Source organism: Phacochoerus africanus, chromosome 2 (assembly GCF_016906955.1).
Source record: "Phacochoerus africanus isolate WHEZ1 chromosome 2, ROS_Pafr_v1, whole genome shotgun sequence".
NCBI classification, from domain to species: Eukaryota; Metazoa; Chordata; class Mammalia; order Artiodactyla; family Suidae; genus Phacochoerus; species Phacochoerus africanus.
Genome location: NC_062545.1, coordinates 251604851 through 251629761, shown reverse-complemented (window position 1 = coordinate 251629761; position 24911 = coordinate 251604851).

Below are 24911 nucleotides of genomic sequence, written 5' to 3'. Positions count from 1 at the left end.
ATGTAAACTCACATTAGGCCACTTAAAAGTACTATTACTCTTTCTAAGATGATGGCAGAGTCAGGAGAGATCACAAAACTTGCCAGAGTCCTAGACCTGTTTAGCCACTAATTCCATTTGGAACCCGTGCCATCTGACTCCAAGTTTGGAGATCTTTTTATTATGTAAGAGTTTTCTAAACTCTTCTGAATCACTTGGGATCTCTTGTTAAAAATAGCCAGATTTACTGAATCAGAATCTCCAGACTGGGAGTCTGAGAATTTGTTTTTTTACCAAGTGCTCAAGCTGGTTCAATATATATTAAAATAGAATATGCCAATTCCCTTTGGGATTTAAATCTCATTTTAACTTATGTGGATTTTGTGTAAAAGATCTAACTATTTAATCACCAGCTTGGGTTTTAGAGTTAAGTCTGGTTATTTAATACAGGGTCACAGACTTACAGTTGAAAGGGATATTGAGGTCATTTATTCTCATTCTCACCATGGAACAGAAATTATTATTACAACACCACTGGTAAAGGGTCAAGTACTGGCTAATTGATTAGTTCCACTTCTCTGTGGGGAAACAGCATCTATTGCTGGGCTGTCCCTTATTAGAAGGCACTTCCTTTTCCTAAGCTAAATCTGCTCGCTTCTTGGTCTGGTTAGGACTTCTGGAGCAACAAGGAATGATTTAATGTCCTGCTCTGGCTGGAGGGAACTTAACAGATCACATGATTGAATGTCCTCATTGTTCAGATGAGGAAACTGATGTACATTCTTTCAACATTCATTAGCAAATATCTGTTATGCTCTTACTCTTTGCCAAACCCTATACCATATGCTGAAGATACAGGGACAAAAATGGAACTGGAGTCTGCTGCCCTGGAAGTTACAGTCTGTGAAGAAGACAGGCAGATACTGGTTAAATTGACACAGCAATATGTCATTTATTAACACATTGATTGATACTATGGGAGAAAAAAGAGTGGGTAGAGAGAATATCAGTTGGGGCTTATCTGATCTAGGGGTCAGGGAAAGCTCCCTCAATGAGGCATTCCCTGAGATGATCAAAAGAGGTGGGACTTGATGCAGGGCAGGGAGGAGCCTTTCAGGCTGCAGACCGAGGTCTGCAAAGGCTATGAGGAAGGAGAGAATTTTGAGAAACCAGTGGAGTTCAGGGAATATCGGGGAGAGAGGTAGGATGAAAGTGCAGTGTGGGACAGAGGGCTTGTGTGCCATGTTAAGGATTTTATCTTTTTCCTAAAAACAAATGGGGAGCCATGATAAGCCTGGGTTTTTGTTTTTTTGTTTTTGTTTTTGTTTTTGTCTTTTTGTTGTTGTTGTTGTTGTTGTTGCTATTTCTTGGGCCGCTCCCGCGGCATATGGAGGTTCCCAGGCTAGGGGTCTAATCAGAGCTGTAGCCACCGGCCTACGCCAGAGCCACAGCAACGCAGGATCCAAGCCGTGTCTGCAACCTACACCACAGCTCACGGCAACGCTGGATCGTTAAGCCACTGAGCAAGGGCAGGGACCGAACCCGCAACCTCATGGTTCCTAGTCGGATTCGTTAACCACTGCGCCACGACGGAAACTCCAAGCCTGGGTTTTTAAGTTTGCAATCTGGCTGTCCCACAAATATTGGATTGCAGACCCCATTTGGGTGAGTGTGAAGACATTAGTGATGAATGAAGAACTTACTGCATAAATTCAGTTGAGAGCTAAATGTGGCTTGGGCTAAGGTTTTGGTTCTGGAGATGGAGAGGAGTGGTCAGATTTGAGACATACTCAGGACATAGAGGAAGTAAAGTTTATGATGGATTGGATGTATAGGTTAAGAAAGGGTATTTTAAGAAAGGTCTGGCCAAGAGATCCAAATAGAAGGGAAATGATTTACCTAAGGCCACATAGCTAGCTAATTACAATGCAACAGAACAAAGAGGCCAAGACCAACAATCCTAAAGTCAGGATGTGGGTTAGGATGTTACAGTGTGAAGGGACTGGACTTTGGCAGTAGGCAGACCAGCTTTGAACATTGGCTTTGCCACTGATTAGCTCTGGGATCTTGACTAGTTTCCTTTACCTCTTTGAAACAGGGATGAGGATAGTAAACACACTGTTTTCATAGGTGACTTGTGAGGAATTAAATGAGATATTTATAAAGCTTGTAAGGCTATTACTATGCCTAACACACACCAGACACCAAAATAGTAATCTAGTTGAGGTTATTGTTCATATTACTAAGAGTTACAGTATCTTCCTTGAGTCTTCTTCAGGTTTACTTCCTTTACTTCTTTCTGTCGTAATTTCCAGAATTATTCTATTTTCCCAAATAGTAATGGAACATAGGTTTTGTATCAGGCATTCTGCTAGGCTTCAGTTGCACAAGATTAAAAATTTTGTGGTGTTTATAACAAGTGGGGTAAATACGGTACTGCATTGTGTAATGGTTGGATGTCACGTAGCCACTGACTCTGCTTCTGATAATCAGAAAAGAGTTCCTAAACTAATGTTCACCTGAGCCCTGAAGGATGGGTAGATATTTTCCAGATAGAGAAGAGGCAAGAGATGGTAGTAGTGGTGGTAAAGGGGCATTTTATTAAGGAGGAACACCAAGTAGAAAAACACAGAGGCATGGGAAGAAGGTATCATTGGAAGGATAGGTAAGAGCTGGAATGTAAGGATTTGTAGATCAGGCTAGAGATCTTAGACCTTATTCAGTAGATAGTTGAGAGAGACTGAAGCTTTTAAAGTGAGTGACGTGTAAAGAGGTTTTTTGTTTTGCTTTGTTTTTTTAAAAAGAGATTTAAGTTTATATTTTTTTCTCTAGTGAGTCATTGAGGTTAGTTCTTCTAGAAAGCTTAATGTTGGAATTATTAGGGAAATGTTGCTTAGAAGGAGGTAGCCTTCCTCACAAGAGTATCTAGGAAAAGGGAATATAATATGATCCTCAGTGTTTGAGTGCTTTGATGCCCAGTCCCTTGGGGTTGATCTTTGGGAAAGAAAAAGAATGATGAGTGTGGGTCACCTATGGTGGTAGATGCTAAGACTACTACTAATAAGTACATATGGAGCTCAAGCAGTTAACTGGAGACATAAACATGTAACCACACTTGTAGCCAGCTTGTGGATAAGTGCACACAGGGTACAAGTCTTGTCAGGATCAAGATCGTCTGGTTGCATTTCCCAGAAAGAATACAGGAGAGAATGTGACCTTGAAACTGCTTAGAGCATCTGAAAGAAGGGATGTTTACCCACCTGATTTTCCCCTTGAAATATAATCTATTTGACTAATTTAAAAATCAGAATCTTGTTAATAGGGTATTCTATAATGATTTTTTTTTCTTTCACTTTTTATGGCTGCACCTGTGGCATACGAAAGTTCCCAGACTAGGGGTTGAATCGAATCTGCAGCTGGCAGCCACAGCCACAGCCACAACAATGTGGGATCTGAGCCTCAAGTGTACACCACAGCTCAGGACAACACCGGATCCTTAACCCACCGAGTGAGGCCAGGGATCAAACCTTCATCCTCATGGATACCAGTCAGGTTCGTAACTCACTGAGCCACAACGGGGAACTCCTATAATGAGCATTCTTTATCTGATTTTGTTCTTTTATGAACACCAGAATCTTGATGGTTGTAGCCAGATATGTCCTGTTCAAGTACCTATACGCAACAATATTTGGAGGGGTACTTTTATGAAGACAAAAAGATCTGTTGACAATTACTTAACTTTTATTTTGAAATAAGGACAGTTCATAAATATACAACCAACACATTTCAAAGAACCCAGAAATTCCAATATGCATTTAATACTTCTGCACTGAAGTTGCTTAGGAGATCATTCTGGTTTCATTTGGATTTTCCTCTAACATGTTCCAAATTGGTCAGTTTCACCCATTCTAGTCGTTACCGTTTGGATTTATAGTTGTTTCATCTTGTTAGCTTTGACTATCTTCATGTTTGCTTGTGCCTTACAGCCCTCATCTTTTCCTTTGGTGACTGGATTCTTGATTAAAACTGAAGGTTTTAAAACTCCTTTGGTTGGAAATTTTGCTCTCTCTTTCATTGAAACTGAACTTATATTCCCCCACTTTGCCATATTTGATGGTTCTTCTGTAATACTTTAAGCATCCCATAGATAAATGATTTGCAATCATTATCCACCCATATCTAGTGTGGGACATACTTTTGTTTATGTTTAGTGTTGATTTAGAGGTCCCTTTGTGCTCAGTAAAATATTTTCCTGAAATTGACGTAGCTGTACATGTCATTCAACTTACAAATGCTGAAACTAGTTCTACTTCACTACCTCATCTATTTAGGGACTTTGTGTCCTGTCATCTTCATCCTGGTCATAAAATGTGATGCTCAAGCATGTGAAGGAAGCCAAGGGGCAAGTCACTTTGTTATTAACCATTACTGCTTTTAACATGTGAGACTTGAAGACTCCAAATAATGAGCTATTTAAGACAATAAGAGAAAACAAAGGAACTAGACCATAAGCTGTCTTCCGGTATATAAATGTATATATATGACATACAAAGCAGAAATGTTTCTTTAATGGATAGTTTAACATTTCTGTTTGAACAGCAATGCTGGTATTAACTTTTTCCAGATAAAGTATATACAGGGTAAAGAGCATTCCTTAAAATTTGTGAGAAAGGGACATTTTTCAGTACATTCAGCAGGCATGAATTTTGTTGTTGTTATTGTTGTTTGCTTTTTTTTTTTTTTTTTGGTACATGCTAACTTTGGAGAAGTATCCTGATAAAGATGGTCAAACACCTATTGGTGTTGTGAACAGTATTCTGGAATCCTCTTTGCTCACTTCCAGCAGTGGACTTTGTCTATGATCTGGTGCTGTTTAGCCTTAAACGCTTGTTCTTTCCTTATGATCTTACTCTTATACTTTTGGCTTTGATGCTTATGTATCGTTCATGATTATCAAGTTTGCTTCATAGATTTGAGCACATATTCTGTCTGAGGTTCTTCCCCCTCTACATCTCTTCTGTAGTTTATCTTCCTCAGCTAGTGCACGTGAAGCCTAATTTCTGGGCATCTAATCTCAATTTGGGGAAATTAATAGACTAAAATAGGATTTAAGAAAGGAAAGGAGGAAGTTTGCTCAGTGTGAAGGATGGGCAGCTGAAACAAACAGAAGGAATATTTGAAGTGAGATGAAATGAAACACAAAAATCTAAAAATATTGGTTGACAATAACCCTCAGTTGACTGAAAGATCAATTAACCAGACTCTTTATATCTCAGACATTTCCATTAACTTTGAAAAAATTCTAAACAAAGTCATTTAAAAAAAAAAAAAAAACCAAAACAGATGGATGAGGTCTGGGACTTCAAAAGAGGCAAAGTTTAATACAAGATTTTAATGGGACCCACCTGACAAAACAAAAAGACAGGACTTGAGCTTGTGCTGTTGGAAATAAAGAGACAAAGAAATAGAGGCACACAAAGACAATGTCTATTGGGCTGTAAGAGCTTAAATTAACCTTTAATGCAATTTATAAAGCACCAAAGCATGCACACGACCTAGAGAACCCACTTGGAATTAACTTCTGATGTTTCTGACTTCAAAGGCAATCAGGACATAGACCCCAATGAGGCAAATCTTCCCACAATGATATTTCATGGTCAGGGACCCAGGAAAAGAGTTCATAGCTACAGATCAGACAAGAAAAAAAACGAAGTATTTCTCTTTAAGAAGACAATTTTCCAAATTTGTTGCCAGGTCCTAAGCAGAACATTCAAACACCATATGCTAGACCTGAGAGTCGGAGGCCATGGAAGGGAGGTGATGTCATTACCAAAAGGCAGCAGCCAAACTACCTGAATTTTTATTGTCTTTTCTCACAGTTAGTAAACCTTAGTTAGGGCTTAACCAGTTATTGCATAATCAACTACAAGACATAATAGAACCTCAGTGGGTAGAAAATTCAGGCTGAATTGAGCTATGGCTAGAATCATAACCAGCCGATAGGACTGACCTAAAACACAGTGTCTAAAAATGCTTCCAGCTTGCTTCCATTTGGGTTGGACTTACAGCCAAAAGTATTCAACCCAGTAGCAGAGCCTAACACTAAAACTTTCTAGCATTTAGTGATTTTACTCAGTTCCTGGACACAGATATGTTTTTAGGTGGCTGATTGATGTTGGGGCAGTGCATTAGCTAACCGCTTGGAAAGGAAGCAGGGACCAGCCTCCTCCAGGATGATGCTGGCCAAAATTAGAATGTCAAGGCCATAGACCATTAGCTAGTGTTAAGAGTAGGGCTCCATCCTATGATAGCAAATATGAACTAAAAATTGAGAGCAGGGAAGAAACCCAGTCATATAGGCTTAATAATTGTGTAATAACTGTGATAAGGATCACCCTCTGGGTACATTATATAATTGTCCTAGGCAGAAGGCCTAATTCCAGAATTTCCTGAGTGGGCTAATATGCTGGCTGGCTCAGTAAGCACTAGCTCAGGGACCAAGTACTAGAAGGCTCCTGAGTGGCTGCAGCAACTTGGAGGAGGGGTTGACCCAGTTCTAGACTTGGCACAAACAAACTTAAACAAGCTGAGCTGCTTTGTACCCATCTGGAGCTCAGAGAGTGGAACTTCAGAGGAACTGGCTATGTAGTATGTGTTTTAAACCTTCACAGTGTTCATGGCTCTAACTTAGGGCATAAGCAAAGGTGTTGAGCTGGATATTCTCTATTTATCTCTCTAGATATGTCCAACAGCTTCTCCACCCTGCTCTGTGCTTAGGGAGGCTGAACTCAATGTACCACATCAACCCAGCTCCTTTGACCTCTGTCTGCTCACCGTGTTCTCCACTGGGAAACCTTGGCAGTCAGAGAATAGTTGGAAAGAGAGCGTAGGGTATTTTTTTTCTCTTGCTTCCTCCATGTTGGGCTATGGTTTGGCAGTAGTTGCCTTCCTCACTCAAGGCCACATCTCCTGTCATGCAGCCTGCTTCTGCTATTGCTGTCACTGGGTTCTAGTGACCACTCCCTCCCTTTGTTCCTTTAGGCCTGGCTAGTGATAGATTGTCCACTGCTTCTGGCTCTATACCTTTTTGCATCGTTATCTTTGTTGGTTTCTCTTAAACCCACCATTCCTTTGTCAATAGTCTTTTCATGAAACTCTATTTATACCTGCCATCCTGTCTGGATATGACCAGTACAGAAGTGTAACCTGATTTAAGTCTGAGTATTTTTTGTTTTGTTTTGTTACTTATATTAACAAAAAACTGGAAACAAACCAAATTTCCTTTGACGGAAGATTGGTTAAATTAGTTATGATCTGTTTATAGCAAAAGGTGTAATGTTTAGCCAATAAAGTCATGTTATTAAAATATTTAATATCATGTGATAATACTTAATATGTAATGCTAAGGAGAAAAATGGTTATATACAGAATGGTGTTATATACCCCTACATACATGTATTTATAATGTGCAGAAATTAATAGGGAAATATACAGCCAATTATTAAAAGTGATTATCTCTGGTACAGTTGATCCCAGAGATAATCTGGTGTCTTGTTTTCTTGTCTTTTCCAAAATACTGCAATTCAAATATATTACTTTCTAATTAGAAGAAACACTATAAAAAACAAAATAAGAGAATACCTGTGATCTATAAAGATAATCATTACTTGTAGGAGTACTATCATATTTTAAGGGTTGTCATCTTATACTTTTTATACATTCAGGTGAGTCATGGTCTCTAGTCCTTTATATAAAGTGGCTATATAAAAGGGCTTTATATAAGGAGAAGGAATGGATGTCCCTTCTTCCATCAAATCCATCGAGACATGTTACCTTCCCATAGTAGCAACCTTGTTCAGCCCTTTAAAGGTAAAGTCAGTCTGAATGTGTCACATGCCTAAAATTTTCCAGAGAGAATGCTTGCCTCAACTCAAAAGTGTGTTGTAGTACAAAGGAATAAACTTAGGACATCAGATGACAGATGGCATAAATGACAATAAGGAAGCAGAATCAAGTGACACATTGACTACAAAAGCAGAGAAAAGTTAATATCATCTCTGATTTTTGAGTGTGTTCTTTCTGTTTTGGCTCTTTGAAATGTTGGTAATCAATTGCTAAGACATACCCCTCCAACCTGGAAATGTCCAGTAGGTTCCTCAGGTTTAGCAGGTCTTATGTCAAACTCATTAATTTTTGCTTTCCTCTATCTATGCTACTTTTTCTCTGTTTTGGTGAATGTTACTGCTCTCAACAAATTCACAGTGCTTTCAGGATGGTACATAAGAGTTAAAAATTCAAATCTGATTGTGGTTCCTGCTCTGGTGTAGTTGATTAAGAATCCAACTGCTGCAGCTTGGGTCTCTGCAGAGGCTTGGGTTCAATCCCCAGCCTGGCACAGTGGGTTAGAGAATCTGCCATTGCTGCAGCTGTGGTTGATTCAGTCACTGGCCTGGGAACTTCCATATGCTGTGGATGTGGCCATAAAGAAAATTCTGATCTGATTCAGATTCCAGGATTAGCTCACATAAGATCTATTGAGATACTAGACTAAAATTCTTCTAAGACTTGACATTCATATCTGTGCTCCTTTTGTCTGGCTCTGCAGCCTCAAAATTCCATGAAAACATCCATGATGGGAAGATGGTGCTCCAAAACTTGTGGGTCAAGGCTGTGAGTGACATTAAATCCCTTGTGAATCACACCTTCGTTAAATTACATTGTGATCAATCCCATCAGTTCTTTCTTTGTACCAAGTACTGACTTGGGTCCAAGAAGGAACAGTCCCAAGTGGTTAAACCACAAGTGAGATTGCAAAAGGCATTTCCACTCATTGTAATGGATGTAAATAATCTCATGTTTATTTGTGGACTTGTGTTTTCATTAAATGGAAGGTAGTAAAATGGAGGGTATCTGTGCATGTGTAACAGTGGTGTTTATATGGATAGTATCTCTTATTCTTGGTGTCTTTCTTCTCACCATGGCCACTGTCTTGCTTCTGAGAAGACTGTTGGGCTGCCTCAAAGCTTTCTGCTGCTAGGACTTCCTCAGGCTTCTTTATGCCTCCTCCCGGTCCTGCGTTGGAATTCACACTTTGCTGCTTTCCAAGTGAGGCTCATCTATAACGTTTTAATGAGTGGGGGAATTACTCATGTGCATGAGAAAATCTCTTATAATGCTTGCTTGAGTTCTTTCCAAGTTTGAGGTAAGAGATAATTGTGCCTCTGGTTGGGAACTCCATACTCTGTTTATGGTATTTAGGCTTTGTTTGTCCTTCAGTAACTTCACGATTTCCGTCCCTCTCCACTGACTTTTATGGAAATCATCTTCCTGCTGCCTGAAGTGTGTCATTCTGCATCTTGCCAAGAAGAAAATCTCTCCGTAGAGAAAATGACCCATTGCTTTCCCTCTGCAACCATCTGACTTAATTATGCACTGTGCTTGGCCCCTGGAGAGCCCAGTGAAGAACATGAGGAAGTCCTGGTTTGATTGCCAAGCCCTAGGGTCTTTGTCAATTATCATCTGGCACCCACGAGTCTGGCCAAATTTACAGGCATGTCTGTCTCTCAAAACATGTCAGGCCTGAAGAGTGAATCACTTTTTTTTTTTTTGGAGCCTTTATAAGTAGAACAGTCTTTTCCATTAAAATCCACAATACTCTCTTCTCAATATCTCAGAGCCTCTTGAACACACCTTCCAGTCCATGTGTGACACCTGGGAGACTGCAGCTGAATAACGTTACATGCTTCCCAGGACTCATGGCGTGCGTGAAGGCCTTGCAGGACGTGGGCTTTGCAGGCAGGTGGAGGTGAATTTGAGAAGCCCATTCTTTTCTCGGCTGGCTAGGAGCCCTTGAGAGAGCCACTTATCTCTCTGAGCCTCCATTTTCTCAACAGTACAATGGAGATAATAATATTTACCTCGTAGGGCTATTATAAGGCAAAATTAACATAATGCAAAAGTAATTTAAAAATTAAAACACAATAAATATTAATGAATTTAGTGAATAAGAAAAGCAACACTCATTAACCGTATTTCTCATCCCTCCCCACTCAGCTGCTTAAGGGGGGAAAAATAGCTTTGTTCTCATCTTTTTTTAATTAGGATTTCATGCCATAGACTCTAAGGATCCCATCAAAGTCATGCTTTCCTAACAAGTTTTGAGACTGAGATTTGCAGTGTTGTACACAAATGTCATACCTTCTGAGATGCCTCTTTTGACCCTGACCTCCAGTATTTCAAATGGATGAATGGTTTTCCCTCACTACTTTAAATGTTTCCATCTTTTTGAAGAGGCAGTAGAGTAACTCCATTTGTCCAATACCTATCATTCTCCCTTGGTATTCTTGTCTAAGTTTTAAGATAAGACAGGGTATGAGTTCTGTTCATCTCAGTCTCCCCTGGCCCCAGAATAGGGGCTGGTGCAAAGTCGGAGGTCAGGATGTGACTGTTGGAGGAGGAAGAAAGGAAGGAAGGGAAGGCAAAAGGAGAGGGAAAGGAAAGAAGAAATCCAGACTCGGTATTCTTAGAAGTATAATCAAGGGACACTTGTAATGCTCTATAAAAGCAACCATACAGGGAGAACCTATTATTACACCCTGGCTTCAAGTGTTGTTTTCATATTTGGAAGGAAATACATTATTTGTGTTTTGGATTAGTCCCATCAATCTTGTCCATCCCCTGTCCCAGACTTCCTTTAGAGTCGTGTAGGCAGAATGAAAAGGTCCCTGGTTTGAATTGGTAACTAAAGGCTAATGAATGTTTTCCTGTTCAGAGCAAGTGACCTGTAGTTGCTGATGAGGCCATGAGGAGGAAAGCCCTCCAAGTGAGAATTCTTGGGCTTTTGCCTTACCCTCAGCATGGCATGTAGCTGTCTGTGTTATGAGAAGACTTTGGAAGTTTGAAGATGATAGCCAAACCCTGCTCTAAATGGGTTCAGATATATTTATATATTTAAAACATCATGTCAATTAGAAGTTATATTGGTTTGATGTAAAAAATCTGTTTTGGTGGTTTTCCCCATCCAAGTGAAAGAGTTGAGCTGTTTGCCTTGATTTTCATGCATATCCCAGAGGCTACTTCTTCCTGTCATAAATAATCTTAGCTAAAATTTGCAATTAATCCAAACACATCACAGTGACAGGAAAAGAGCACTGGTCCTAGTGCCAGAGGAGCTGGGTTTTAATTTCACCTCTGTCACTTACTAGCCATGTGACTCTTAAGCAACCTATGAAACTTCTCTGAGGTTCAGTTCTTTTCTCTCTAAGGTGGGGACAATAATACATGCTTTTCTAGCTTGTTGTAAGGTTTAAATGATTTGCTGTGCATAAAGCACAGTGCCTGCCCACAGCAAATTTATTATGTGTCTTGTGGGGATGTGTCAGGGGGATGATGACTCCTTTGCATTCTTTTGAGGCCTGTAGGTGACCTTGAGAACTGACACAGACTACAGGTCTCTCTATTTTAGGAGAGATTGACAATAATGCCAGCTATAGCATTAGCCATAGCTAATGCTGAGCTCCTCCAGATGGCTAATGGTCACAAGCAGCTTCAGGTGGACTCTAGGTTAGTTAGTTAACAGATATAGTCACATAATGTTTTGTAAACACATGCACACTAGTGGTATTGTTTTCTTTTTCTCCCCAGTGGTGGAAACAAACAAACAAACAAAAAACCCTTAAAATTCCTCCACCCTGATCAATAATCTCAACTCATGTTTTTAGATTCCCTCTCATCCCTGGTCCATGTGCAGATACTTATTTTATACATTGGTGAAATAAGAATTCAGAAACTTTGTGTTATTTCTAAAGGTAACTCATTTGCTAAACTGATTGTTAGCCTGAAGTGTATGAAGGGCTGGTGAAGAGCACCTGGCTACCCTTAAGGCTGGACCTTCCATGCGTTGCTTATGGAGTCAGAGCAGAGATAGTCAATGTCTTTCTGGAAAAGTAGTTCTCCACTGGGGCAATTTTGTCCCCCAGGGAACATTTACCAATATCTCGAGACATTTCTTGTTTTCACAACTGGTTGTGGGTGGGCCATTAGAACTAGCGTAAAAGTCAGGGATGATACTAAACATCCTATAACGCAAAGGACAGATCCCCAACAACAAAGAATTATTTAATCCAAAGTGCCGGTGTTGTGGAGGTTAAGAAACCTTGCTCTAGAAAAAGAACCGGAGGCAATAAAGACTAAAACCCCCTTGTAAGTGTATACAAAATGTGTGGGTATATGAATTTTAGAGAGTCTGAAGCTCTAATGAGATTCTCAAAGAGCAAGAATGGCTCAGAGCCTTCCCTAGTGTGAATGCATGTCTTCCAGGCCTGTTGAACTTGGCTGTAACCAAATGGATGGCATTTGATGCACGAGCCCATCAGAAGAGGAGGTGGTCAGCGGGGGACACAGGAAAACTGAGTCAGGAAGTAAACTTGGGCTTTCTCCAGGAGAGTCTGTGCTCTGACAAGCAAACATCTTCCTGCTCTGTCTCTACGGTAGAGACTGACGTCTGTATCTCTCAGAGCCTGATGTTATTAAACATAGTAGATCACATTAACTAGACTGGTGTGGGTCTGTGTTCAATAAGGATTTTAAATCTTTTTTGGTCCAGATATGTCTATGGTATTACTGAAAATTCATAACTAGGCCCCTACAGGTGGGGGCTAGGTATTAATTCATTTGTAACACATTGGTTGAAAGTAATGGCCATGGTATTAACAGTCAATATTATGTGCTATAGTGAACAGGAAAATTGAACTGATTTTGTCAAGACAACTATGTCAGTCCACATTATAGGGATATTTCTTTTTATAAATTAGTCTATTGGTTTTCAGGCTATGCTTCAGGCTTCTATAGGCTTGGTTAGGGTGAGTCGTCTTCTCCAAATCTGCCTGCCTTTGGGACAATGACACAGTTGAATTTCAGAATCCCCCAGGCTAGGAGGAAGATACAGATATGTCATGTATACACAGGGATAGTGCTGGCTTGTGGGATATCTTGGGAGAGGGAGAGACATTTAATTTAGCCTTTTCCTGGTAACACCCTTACAATTCTATATACCTTCATTCAGAACTAATACGGGTGCCGAAGGGAGATCGACTGAAGCTGGTATGCCAATCCTTTGCTTGCCTGCTCTCAGATCTCCTCGCTGCCCTTTCCCTCCTTTGTTCCATATTATAGCAAGGTTGATCCTGAAGTCTGTGTTTCCCAGGCTCCCATGCTAGTTGGCTTGTGACTGGGTTTGGCCAATGGGAAGTACTGGCAGGAAGTTGGAAGATGGTCAGAAGAGAAAAACCATGGCATTTTTCCCCATCACAGCTTTGAGCAACTTCTCTAGCAGTGGTGATGTTTCCTTTATGGTTTGTGGAGGATCCAGGTTTTGTGAAGATAAAAGCTTGTATAATTTGAGGAACCCTTTAAAGGAAAAAGAATACAAAATTAGATCTAAGACTTTAGAAGAAACCCAGGAAGGTAAAAATCACCAAAGCATAAGCCTCATTAGCTTTATGGTAAATCTGCTCCTGGCAGCGCTTCCACCTTTCATTGAGACTGTGGTCTTCCTTTTTCTTCCATCTTGGAAGTGGTAGTTGATTTCTGCTTCCTGTGTCACTACGCTATCATCCGATTAAATGTGTCAGTTTCTCAATCACCTGGGATGTTGAATAATTATTTTTATTGAATTCCATCTATATTAGATAGAATGATGTGTTTTTTGAGTTGGACCCTGACTGATAAAATAAGCCAAATCAAATTTGAAAAACTTGAAAGATTTTTTTTTTATCCATAATTCACATTGAGGAGACTTTTTACTTGATATATATAAATAACCAGTTAGAAGCAGCTCAATGCTATGGAAAGTTATGGAAGGGCATTCATCACACCTAAAATTTTGGGGATACTGTGGTGAATTTTACATAATTGCACCAAAGGAGCTCTAAATCCTAAGATAATCAGAGAAGGGCATTTTGATTTTGAAGAGCAGGAGTGCTAACAGCCTGAAGATTGATTGATTTCTTCCAGTGTGTATCAAGCACTTATACTACCAGTCACGTTGCCTGTAATTCAGCTATTGAGGAACAATTGTGGGCGCTAAGGAATTTATGATCTAGTAAGAGAGACAGACCCCAAATATTTGTTCTCATTACATTGTGCAGGAGTGTTGGATGTCATGGCAAAGAGATGGTCTGGGGGAGTGGAGTGATGGTTTTTGCTCTGAAGGTAATAGTCTCTGTGCTCTATAAAGATAGTAATGAGGCAGAGACTCTGAAAAAGCAAGAGAAGCAAGCAGAAAGACTTGTTGGCAAAAGCCCAGACAAGAATTTGGCCAGTAGCTTGGACATTAAGGGAGGAGGGGAGGGACAGATACAAATTAATAAATGTGAGGAAGAATAGGAGAAGAATGCCTTAGATTTTTACCTTGTATAAAGAGGATGGTATTTCCCCCAACTAAGGCAGCAAGCATCAGCAGATGAGCAAGTTTTGATGGGAAAGTCAAGAGTTTGGATTTGAATAGCTGTGTTTGAGCCCAGGGTAGGACAAGCAAGAGTGGAGTTTAGACTCATGAGAGAGAGAGAGAGAGATGAGCTAGACTGTTTAGACTCACGAGAGAGAGAGTTGAGCTAGAGTGGGAGAAGACTGTGTTTTGGGGAGTGTAAGAGCCACCTGGAGCCAGGATAAATAGCTATGACATATATTAGGAAGATGATTATGGAAAGACAATGGACCCTGGGCAAAAAGCTCCAGAAAGCCCATACCTAGAAATGGACAGAAGAAGAGGGATCAGCCAGTGTTAAGTAGGGGTGGTCAGGAGAGTGCGAGGAGTATCAGGAAGTCAAGAGTGATAGCTTTCCAGAAGTGGCGAGTGGTCAAAGTGAGGAATACCGAAGTGGGGCCAAGTTGTATTTGGAAAGATCAGGTCACTTGCCCAGAATATTTAAGTCTCATAAGGAAGGCAGAAAGGGATTTCCAAAGGCTAAAGGGCAATTACCACGTGAGAAGCAGTGGTGGGGTGTAGGATACTTTGAGCAACATACAGTGGCAGAGAGAAGGAGACAGTTGGTGTCTAAATGGGGTCCTGAGAAGTTCCCAGAATGTTTGCAAGTGAGAGGATGAGAGTCAGAAGATAGGAGGAGAGAATAGTTGGCACTGGGCAGTGTCTTCATTCATGAGTGCCCTCACTTTCCAAGTGAGTGTTTTGGAGCAAGAATGTCAAACAATCTGAGCTGAGAATACAAGAGTATCTGCAACCATGATCTGTGATTCTAGAACACAAACTGTTCCCAGATGGTAAATTTTTGGTGATGATTGTGGAAGCTGTGTTCAGAGATTCTAATGTTATTGCTCTTTAGAAGTAGTAACTAATGCCATTTGTAGCAACATGGATGGATCTAGAGACTCTCATACTAAATAAAGTAAGCCAGAAAGAAAAAGACAAATACCATATGATATCACTTATTTGTGGAATCTAAAATATGGAACAGATGATCCTATCTAAAAATAACAAACAAACAAACAAAAAACAGAAACAGATCATGGCCAAGAAGAGCAGACTTGGGATTCCTGGGGAGAAAAGGGGAGAGAATGGGATGAATAGACATTTTGGAGGTTTGGGGGATGCAAACTGTTATATTGGAATGGATGGGCAATGGGATCCTTCTGTGTAGCACAGGGAAATGTGTGTGATTGGGTCACTTTGTCGCACAACAGAACTTGACGAAACATTGTGAATCAACTATACTTTAATAATAATAATAATAATGAAGTAGTAATTGAGCCTGTAGGTGAGATAGGAAATGAAAGGGTGATGTATATGTGCTTAAAATGTATACTGCTGCTTCCCTTCTGCACCATAACTGCCCTCCTAGAGAGAGAGTTTGTCAAATGATCTCTGGGTCTTGTAAGTTCTGATTGGAAACTGGGCACTGGGCCAGCACAGCTTGTCAAACCAGGTTACATGGGAATGTGCCCAAGGCTGCTGAGCATAGGCAGCTCTGATCGGTGTGTATGGACTTGTTAGACTCAGGCTGGTTTTTGCTTTCCATCAAAGGGACACCTGAGCCTCTCATGTAGGTAATAACTCTGGGTTTGTCCCCATTGCTCTGTTTGCTTTGGTTACTGGTGCTCATCAGAGGAAGCCTATGTCTTGGTGAATAGATTGTTTCTGAGAGCATTCTTGGCAAAAGACTTTTCCACTGTAATAATGGTGGGTCCCACTTATGGAGGACCCACTCTGTGCCTGAAGCTCTGCCAGGGACCTTGTATGCATCTCTCACAGCAAGCTGGCCAAGTTAGGATTACAATCTCATACATGAGGAAGCTGGCTCCACGAGGTTGGCTGAGTTGCCCAGTGTCATATAACTGAAAGTTGCTCTGCTGAGTTTTTGTTCAATCTTTCTCTAAGACCATCCATTCTGTACTGCTGCCTGGCTCTCACCTGGCACTATGTCCTGATTCTCTGATGTGTATACACTGTGTGCTAAACAGCTCCCTTAGTAGCCGATGTAAAAGATTATTAGACCACATGACTTACTCCTCTTTTGTTCCTTTCAGAACAGATGTTCCACACAAAAATAGCAATAAAACTCCTCCTAACTTGCCTCCTTGCCTTTGGTCTCTTCCCTGACAGTCTGCCTTCACAGTGCCTCAGAGGGAGTGCTCTTAAAGACCACGTCACTCCAGCATATGAAAGCTCTCACTAGTTCCCCATGGCTGTTAGTTGGTGGCCAAACACCTTGCCTTGGCACAAAGGGCGGCCCTTTATGACTTGGCCTTTACCCACGTCTCTAGCCACATCCTCTGCTTCCAGACAACCCACTCTTTTCTCAAACAACATACTGAACAGCTTCCCATGTTCTTTTATCCCTCTGAGTCTTTGCTCAAGATATTCCTTCTGCCTGATATGTCCTTACCCCTTCCTCTGCTTAGTAACCCAAACAGTACCTCCTCTGTAACCCTGTTCTCTGACTATTCCAAGTAGAATTGTTCTAGAACATTCCAAATGGAATTTTCCTTGATTGCATGTCTGACTTCCCTAAAGTTGTTCAGCAAAGGAGCAAAGTTCTGTATCTCATGCTCTGCTTGTGGTCAGCTCTAGTCCTGACATGCATTGGGAACTCAGTAAATGCAGTTCCACTGAGGCTCTGTGTATTCTCAGATGCCATTGAGTTTGATGATCTTGGAGGCTGGTGAGTCCCCACTGGGGTCCCAGCTTCATCATTTAGGAACCGATGCATAAAACTGAAAGTGGTTGGAGATGGCTGGGGTGGAGAGGGGGCGTCTTTTTAACCTTCATGCTGAACTAGGCTCAGCCAACTCATGAAGAACTACAGTACCTTTTCTACTTCTGTTCTACCTCCAAAGATGCCATAGGAATCATACTGGGAAAGGTTTATACAGGGAGAAATTTATGGTACTGAAGAAAAACACCAGGTACTTAATTATACAACCTTAATTAAACCTCTGTAATTTCAGAATTGATCATTGTTCTCATGGAGGTGGGGCCGAAATATCATTTCTCCTTCCCTCTTTGAATCCTGTTGTGGTGTCACACATGTATCGCATCAAGTAGCTCACTCTATGTTTCTGGTAGGTGCTTTCTAAACTTTTATTAAATTGAAAAGCTCTATTTCCTACAAAACAGGGAGTGTTCTTATTCCCAACTTAGGGATGACAAAACTAAGGTTCAATACAATTTTCAAAGATCTTATCCTTTGCAAATAAAGCATCTTTCATTTTTCCACTTGTGACATTGACTTTTGTCTTAGCCAGAGGTCCATAAAATGACATTTTTAGAGCCAATCCTATGTCATTCTCACTACAGTGTCACTTCTAACACCTCCAGGAAGGGTAGCTGGTCTCCTTCTTATTCTTTATGGTCTCTGATCTTTTCTTTAGGGACTGTGTATCTGTCTGTGGGGACTGGGGGTTGTGTTGATCCCACTTGTTTTCCATTTGTGAATGTTGGTGTCTGGCACGTACTGGGTGCTCAATGCTATGTCTCTTACACAGCTGCTTTACCTGCCCTCTTCTTTGGGTTTGTAATTTAGAAAATATTTTTTCCCCAAAAGTTAGCCTCTAGGATTTAAAATATGCTCATATGGAAATCCTATGAAATCAGATTGTTATGATCATTATACAACTACAGATGTGATAAATTCATTTGAGTAATGAAAAAAAATAAAATATTAAAAAAATAAAATAAAATATGCTCATGACTGGGCTTAGAAAAATCCTTCAGTTAGGCATTCTGATGACTATTTCAAAAAAGGAAGAAAAAGCACATTCCATAAAGAATTCCAAAGTGGCAGTACTTTGAGTGACTCCAATGTTATCTGTTCTCTTTTCTTACTATTATGCAAGTCATGTAGGCAGACTGTTATTTCTAGGCCTACCGACTGTCACTGATGATCTCCATGTGGATGGTCTTTTGGCATCCTCTGAATTGCTGGTGAAGCCCAGCTCTCAGAGTCCTGTGTGGACATTGTGTGGTTTTGTCTACTCACATAGTATCAGACTTGGGAGGGGCCTCGATCCCATCCAGTCCCATGCATTCTCATTTTCCAGAGACCTTTCAGTGAAGCCCGGGTAGGGAGGAGACTCATGCAGTGTACATGGGAGTTAAAGCCCAGCCAAGAGTAGACACTTCCTATTCTCTTCAACCCTCAACCCTGTTAGTATTTTTTTAAAATGGTTTTTATTTTTTCCATTAGTTGATTTGCAGTGTTCTGTCAATTTCTACTGTACAGCAAAGTGACTCAGTCATAAATATATACATACATTCTCTTTTTTTTATATTAGTTTATTTATTTATTTTTTGTCTTTTGTCTTTTTAGGACCGTATTCGCAGCATATGGAGGTTCCCAGGCTAGGGGTCCAATCAGAGCTGTAGCCGCCAGCCTACGCCACAGCCACAACAATGCAAGATCAGAGCCACATCTGCAACCTATACCACGGCTCACAGCAACACTGGATCTTTAACCCACTGAGCGATGCCAGGGATCGAACCTGCGTCCTCATGGATGCTAGTCAGGTTAACCACCGAGCCACAATGGGAACTCCTATACATACATTCTTATTCTCACTTTATCCTCCATCATGTTCCATCACAATTGACTGGATATAGTTCCCTGTGCTATACAGTAGGATCTCATTGCCCATCCACTCCAAATATAACAGTTTTCATCTATTAACCCAGACTCCCAGTCCATTCCACTCCCTTCCCCTCTTTCTTGGCAACCACAGGTCTGTCCCTGAGTTTTCTTTTCTGTGGAAAGGTTCATTTGTGCTGTTTATTAGATTCCAGATATAAGTGATATAATATAGTATTTGTCTTTCACTTTCAGACTTATTTCACTTAGTATGATAATCTCTAGTTTCATCCATGTTGCTGAAAGTGGCATTATTTTGCTCTTTTTATGGCTGAGTAGTATTCCATTGTGTATATATACCACATCTTCTTAATCCATTCATCTGTCAGTGGACATTTAGGTTGTTTCCATGTCTTGGCTATTGTGAATAGTGCTGCAATGAACATGTGGGTGCAGTATTCTTTTTACTTTTTCTGAATTAAGGTTTATTGCTGTTCCCTTGTTAATGTCATCCCTTGGTGACTTCCACAGTGAGCAATCATCCCTGTCAGGGTTTTATCAGTTCACTTTCTAGAGCACAGAAGTGCTAGATCTCATTAGCATCTGTGTCTTATCTTTGCTTCTGCCAAAAAGGAAATCTGATTTCCTTCAGGTGTGGCAGAGAGAATGGATAGTGGTATGATGAGAGAGGCTTGTCTGATGTAGTAAATTGGAACGGGGCTAAATTGCAAATACACAGTTTGATTGAGGGTTGTTAACAAAAATTGATGTGAAATACAGTGTGGATTCAGATGACTGCCTCTCTCACAGGATTGTGTTGGTACCAACACTGAAGCACATAACATTGACAACAAACAAAAAAGCTTTGTTTCTCTAGGCTCTAGCAAGATCTGTGTGCATAAAATATGTCTTTCCAAAGACATAACTGGAGAGTTTGTCACAAGAGTTATTGGTCTTGATAAAACAGTACCTGGATTTGGGTTTAAAAAAATGTGGCCAATGTGAAGTAGTTGGAACCCTACTAAATTAGAGCATGGGAAAGGTTGACAGAATGAAAACTTGATCCCAGGCTTTGACTGAAAGTCAAACAGATTGGTTTTTTAAAAAAAGTTTTATCCCATGAAAGGAAAAAAAAAAATGAAGATTTGATTGACTTTTGTTTTTCATTATTTTTTCATTTCACTTATTTCTATACTTCTGGCTTCCAACTGTGACTTAGGAAAGTGCCAAAATATTAGGCGAGGTAGTCCCCCTGGAATTTAAGTCTGACCAAAGGCTGAAAATATGAAAACTCCGCCAAATGAAATAATCCAAATTCCAGGCCTGTTGTGTACACCAGGAGTTTAGGGGCATTTTCCTCACACTTTTAAAGGTTATTACATTATTATGTTTAACCAAACTAAGTGTTCAAACAGTTTCTAGTTTATTAACAGGTCTTAAAGTAAGGAAATCGGCCATCAAATAAGAGGTGTTGGAAAGCATAAGGAATGACTACTTTTTCAGCTCTTTTTTTTTTTTTTTTTGCTATTTCTTGGGCCGCTCCCGCGGCACATGGAGGTTCCCAGGCTAGGGGTCCAATCGGAGCTGTAGCCACCGGCCTACACCAGAGCCACAGCAACGCGGGATCCGAGCCGAGTCTGCAACCTACACCACAGCTCACAGCAACGCCGGATCGTTAACCCACTGAGCAAGCGCAGGGACCGAACCCGCAACCTCATGGTTCCTAGTCAGATTCGTTAACCACTGCGCCACGACGGGAACTCCTTTTTCAGCTCTTAATATACTACATACATACATATATCATTTCATAAATCAACATAAAAGATCTGTGAGAATTTATTTTGCAAGTGGGGGAATTGGATGTGAGTTTTCTCATCAAGTGTGAGTTTCCTATGGTTGTAAAACTAATAGGAGGCAAAACTGGGATTCAAAACTCAATTTGATTCCAAAACCCATGTCCTTTTCATTTTTTTATTCCTGATCATTTATTTGGAAAGAACCCCAAAATGACAATTTCCATTCTTTCTTCCCCAGTTTTCATAATTCCTGAGCTTTGGTTGAGTTTGGTTTCTAATAGCAATTTACTAAGTGGAAAACATTGGCTAAGACTTGAAATTCACAAGTATTTAGATGCTGAACTGGGGTCAGGGCTATAATATTTATGTCTCTATAATTTAATGATGATTTATGGCACCATGACTTCCCTTTAAGATAATGATATCGAATTTTCTTAACTTAGGCAGGCTGGTGTGGGTGAATAAACACTGAATTTATGGTCATAAAACTAGAGTTTAAATTCTCACTTTGCTGCTAACTTCTTGAGTGATCTTGGGGAATTTTTTCACGCTGGATCTGATTTTTTTCCATCTAGACAATTAGAAGGTTGAGCTTTAGGATATAAGGTAACTTCTGACTCTTAACATGCTGGGATTTTGTCCCCCCTGATTTAACTGGAAATTTCATGAAGGTGGGGACTTCGTTTATTCACTGCTCTAACCCCAGGACTCAGAACATGTGCTAGCACATAATTGGCATTTAGTATACTTTTATTAAATACACGAATAGATCTGCTTCCTTTATGAACTCAGGGTAGATTAGTCAACTATTATTTGTTCAGTGTCTGTTGTGTGCCAGACACTGTGTAGGGTACTAGACATCCTTCAATCTGTTGCTAACATTGCCCCACATCACACACTAGTAAGCATAACTTTTTTTTTTCTTTGCATTTTCTGTCAAGTTATATTTTCCCTTTAAGTCATAAAATGGTCTTTTAAAACTGTCAATATTCAGATTCAGTATTAGTTGGGCATTTACTAAGGATGGACAAGAGATCCTAGTTAGTCAATTTCAGTCAATTATGTTCCCAGTATTTACTTACCACAAGCTCTCCAATAGTGTTTTTATCTTCTTTGGAAGTCCTATCTCAAAGTAGTCAGGTGGTACATGTCTTCAATATTGCCACCTCTTCTGGGGTTCAAGCTAGGAGGAGGTAAAGATTAATCAAAGGGGTAGTAAAAGTAAACTCCATACTGCTAAAATACTTCTGAAGTTGTCCTTGTTTTTCAAAGTCTTCTGATGGTTTTTTTTTTGGAAGATGAAGGAGAGGCAAAAACTAAGAAATGGCTTACTTTCAGATCTCACTGTGGAGGGTCACATAAGGAGCTCCCACCAAACTTTCCCCTGAAAGCTGTTTCAAAATATAAACATGACCATGTTCTTCTCTTGGTTACATTCTTCATTGTCTCTCCATTGTTCTCAGGGTAGAGTTCAAGGTCCTTAATATCTCATTTGTAGAAAGCAAAAGGGGAAGGTATACATTCTTATGCATTGCTTGTTAATGCTAACAAGGTATGGTGCCATTTGCTAGGAGAGAGTCATTGTTACCTGAATCATGGCACAACTGAGGACTAACCTTATAATTCATTCATGTACTTACTCATTTGCCTTGATCTTCATTTTTTTCTTTTATTCTTTCACTTATTCATCCACTCCATTCTTTTCTCATCTACCCACCTATCTGCTTATTTGTCTATTCAGTGATTTTTACACTCATGCAACATTTATTTTGTGAACTGGAGTTTGGCACTTGCTATCACTTGCCATCTGCCTCTACATGGATTTAATCATGAGCCACTGTAGCTGCTGAGCTGCAGCACCCCCTGAGCAGAGCTCAGGGTGGAAATCAGGAATGAAGCAATCTGTGCTCTGGGAAAACTGGAAGAACAGGTCTTCAGATAGTCAGATATTTTCAGGAGAAGAATTTATGTGCCCAATTCTTGCATCTCCTCCTATCTATTTCAAAATATAAATATGACCATGTTCTTCTCTTGGTTACATTCTTCATTGTCTCTCCATTGTTCTCAGGGTAGAGTTCAAGGTCCTTAATATCTCATTTGTAGAAAGCAAAAAGGGAAGGTATATATTCTTATGCATTGCTTGTTAATGCTAACAAGGTATGGTGCCATTTGCTAGGAGAGAGCCCCCTCACTTTTGTCATATATACTGATATTATTTCCCCCTGTTTCTTTGAGGTGGTATTTCAGAGCTATCTGAAAAACCACTTGCCTGGGCTGTAGTTGAGTGGACAAAACAAAGGATGTCACAGTCACCTGTGGAATGCAGCCACCTCCAAAGGTGAGGCAGTGAGCTTCAAGGGCTGTGAAAATTCAGAATACTGGCCCTGATAGCTGAGGTGCATATCAAAGGAATGATTTCGGTGAGCCCAGACTTCTTTTGTTCCTGCTGCCTTCCCTTTGTTGCAAAAACTCCTGTATATCCTAGCTCTCCCCTCACTTTCTCAGAGTGGTTTCTCAGGGCTACCTGAGATGCTGTCTCCCAGGCTTATGTCCTAATTTTGCCCCAAATAAAACTTAACTGTCAACTTCCAGGTTGAGTGTTTTTTTCAGTCAACAATTGACTACTTACCCTTTCTCTTGTCATCTTTCTTTTTCTTCTTTGCTGGTTTACCTCCTACCCAAATCACTTCTTTGTATTTGCTCTTAAATTGTTCATTTGCACACTGGGTTGGAGTGGGGCTAGGGTAGGTCTCAGGGGAAATCATGTGGCCCAGACCTAGCTTGTTTGCATACTGAAAGGTCACTAGAAGTGGCAGTGGCAAGGAGTGGGAGGTAAAAGAGCTGGATCTTTTTTACCCAGAAATTCAATTTCTTCTCTAAACTTACAGGGTTGGACTAGATCAGCTTTTATCAGATTGGTCTTATAGTGAAGCCTCTGTCTGTGATTTATAGATATGGCACACAAAGGGAGTTTTGTAGTAAAAAGAGAAAAAACTTGGGAAACATTGATCTAGTTAAAAATAAACATTGGATTAATACAAAGTTTTAAAAGATGTATGTACTGTGGGGCTTCTTAGAGCCTCTGATACACTAATACATATTAGAATTCTCTAAGGAGGGAACTACAGGATGAAGCTTGGACATTTTGAGAGATATTAGTATTCAGAGTAGGTGGGTGTCCCTCAATTTATATAGCCCTTAAAGTTTTCACAAGTGAGCTGGGCAGTATACATTCTCCTTTCAGATCTGGAACTGTTGAATTTAATAAAATACAGTAGTCCCACTAGAGAATAAAGGACGTCATTAAGTCATTATATTTCTGTGGTATATAATTTGATGCTGAAATTGGCAGTGGTAATGAGAGAGATGGTGGGTTCGGTCTTAGGGACAGTGGAGGAGTCCTTAAGTCTTTGGCTCTTTTCTTTGTATCATCTATCTCTTAAAATTTGCAAACAATTCATGATCTAGAGTCCTCTATTTCTAGAGGGCAAGTGACCTATCTCCTCAATTGCTCCTCTGCAAAGTGGATAACACATTTATTTTCCAGCTCAAAAGGTTGGTGATTTTTCGATTTGCTCTTTGGTTACTCATCTAGAGCAGGCCCAATGTTGAATGCATACGAGAATTAATCATGTCATGGGGAAATGAAACAGTATTTGTTTTGATTATGACACTGTTAATCAAATAAGGTTCACCCTGACCCTGACCAAAGGGTGCGAGCCAGGGCATATAACATAAGAAATGGATCCAAATGAGAGTGTGTTACTTGAGCAAGAGAGTAGGAAGCACTTAAGTTCAGATCTTTTGAGTTGGGATATGACTGGATAGTTTCTAGAAGGGTGAAACCAACCCTGGTGAGGTACAAGGTAAGCTGTATGTTGTTAGTTTGTGCTTGTTTATTCTCATTTATGCCATGTTCTTTGCCATCCTCTTTTATTTAACACAGTGCAAATAATAAAACTAACAATTACTATCACTTCCCCAGAAGTAACTACTAAGTGCCACATATTTTCCTAAGAACTTTACACATAGTACATCATTTACTTTTTATAACAAT